Consider the following 2,451-nt stretch of genomic DNA (forward strand, 5'->3'; position numbering starts at 1 on the left):
TTGGCCTCCAGGCGCAGCGCCGCTTCGGTTCGGGTTTTCCACAGGTCTCCGCATGCTCCCAAAACTCGACACTTGTTCTTTCTCCGTCTTCTTCCACTGGATCCGCTTCTCCTTCTCTCGACTCTCCGTTCTTCTTGTTGATTCACACACTTGTGAATCAGAAGTCCCGGGCATTTCTCTCTCCTCTTCTGTGACGTCGGCAAAAGGAGCGGGATGTAGGAAGGTGGATACCTGACTATGGTTTCCCCAGATTTTTTGCCTTGTGTTTAGCTGGTTTTCGACTTAGTTGGCCTGGGATCCTGCTAATCAGGGCCCCAGGATATCTGGTCTTTCTGTAAAATGGACTCCATGTACCTTAGGTACATACCTAATTGGGATGTGGGTCACTCTTATGAGCCCCTGTACAGTGTACCATATGTATTATGTGAAAAAGTAACAATCCCAGGCATACAGTACGAAAGTTAACACAATAGATTGAACAAACAAACTAGTTCAGTTTAGAAAAAAAAAAATCATATTTTTAATTGGATTAAAAAGAAACAGTTAAAATTCAATACATTGCTCAAAATTGATAAAAATAACCATATAATGATACATATGTGTTCACAAATGAAAATTTAAAAAGAGGTTAGATGGCATCCGGTCGACGCGTTTCGACATATAAATTATGTCTTCATCAGGACTTATACCATCAAAATTCTGTAAAAAATCAGAACATGATTTTAATATTCTTATATTCCTATCGTGACAAATCACAACTGAACTAGTTAACGGTTTGTTACACCATTCTATTGGTAAGAATATAGTATTCTATTCACATTCTTGATATACTGCTTTACATAAACATTTAAGACCTATGCGTATACAGAAACATTTGTTTAAAAAAATAATTTTCTTGGGATGGTGTGATTAATGTTCGTAAATCTGGCAGGGGAAACCTGACCATCCACTCCATATCCCAATCATGGAAGAACATACCTAACGCAACTAAAGGCATGTTAAGAGGTTAATACAATAATAACCAGACCCTTATTTCTGAACATTTCAACCTAGAGAGATAAATCAGATACATCTTGCACTATATATATTTCACAATTAAGTATAGTTGAAGACAGTACTAGTTTCTAAAAAATCACGTAATTACTTGGTACATGGTCCACCTAAAATGGCACATTTACTCGTGATTACTAGAGTGGTAGAAAAAGAAAAGGAAATGAAACAGACAGAAAGTGGAGAATACTGATTAAGACACACCTTAATTCAATAATATTAAATATCTCCATTGGTTATGTCCAAAACACTATTGATTTCTAGAGATCAATGGGGAGGTACTCATAATAAACATCCTGTGTTAAGTTGACTAATCCCAATCAAACGCACGTTCTCATATTAATTATTGTGAAAAACTGCTATAACTCCTATTTAAATTACGCACCAAATGCACGTTATTAAAATATACTTTTCTTACCCAAGTAGTCTTTTTATCCTTGATTCCTATCTACTAGGACTATGATAAGTTTATGTAGTAGGGTTATTATGACCCAGGGCGTAATCACGTCCCTACAAGTAGATAACATGCTTGCATTAATGGCGCGCTAATACTATTTATTTTTTAATTTTATTAAAAGGGGAGCAAACACACATAACATTAATTCTCTTACCTTATATTAATTTTTAGTATGCCTTTATTCTGGGGTCTAATTGGTCGGGACGGCACCACCGTAGAACATTAGTTTATTAAAGGTATCCTACCAAAAGATACACAGAACACATTAAAATGGATGAACCTGAAGTATGTGATCATATTGCACTATCAAAAAACCGCTTACCTAAATCGCAAGAAACGCCTGCTGATAATTATAGAACCTTCTATGTTCTTTTGATGAATACACAAACTCAATCATGAGCAGGAAGGGCGGTAGTATGCCACAGCCGTACAGTGAAAAGGGGCTCCTAATGTGAAGATATCAGCTCAATGTAAGTCATTTTATTAAAGGATGGTAGAAGTCAATGCACGCGTTTAAACAAGATTTACCTTAATCTCACGGAGCACTTTAGGCAAATGATATCGTATTCACCTCATGGTCGGGAATACGTAAGCTTGAAACCAGCGTCTCGATATAAACTGTCTGTCCGGTAAAGTTTACAAGCCAAACGTACACTACTCCTATAAAATAAGCGGCAAACCATTACTATTTGTATGGCTCTGTGCAAAATATCAGTCAAATTTAGGCTACCCTAAGCGCGACTCGCGTTCTCTTACCGTGAGTGCTGTGGGCTGACAGCTACATCCGGATACTCTGCCGACGGGTCAGATTTTCAAAAAAGAGCGACTCTGATTGGACCTACAAACGCGCTTTTATATGCGCATTTTTTATTGGTTCTTGCTCCACCTGTGTTTATTAAAGGGCACTACTCGAATTTGCATTGTGCGGGCCCTTTTTAACCCAG

At 37.6% G+C, this 2,451-nt stretch overlaps 1 long non-coding RNA gene across 1 annotated transcript; it reads right to left on the reverse strand.

The window, feature by feature from the left end:
* Positions 1-538: 538 nt before the first annotated feature.
* Positions 539-2,056, reverse strand: LOC144819834 (uncharacterized). The gene is made up of 3 exons (XR_013607590.1): positions 1,830-2,056; positions 1,662-1,748; positions 539-699 (listed from the first exon to the last, which is right to left on the reverse strand). It is a non-coding gene; the product is annotated as an uncharacterized LOC144819834 (long non-coding RNA).
* Between the last annotated feature and the right edge of the window lie 395 nt (positions 2,057-2,451).

The sequence above is a fragment of the Lissotriton helveticus genome, chromosome 2_1, assembly GCF_964261635.1.
Source record: "Lissotriton helveticus chromosome 2_1, aLisHel1.1, whole genome shotgun sequence".
NCBI classification, from domain to species: domain Eukaryota; kingdom Metazoa; phylum Chordata; class Amphibia; order Caudata; family Salamandridae; genus Lissotriton; species Lissotriton helveticus.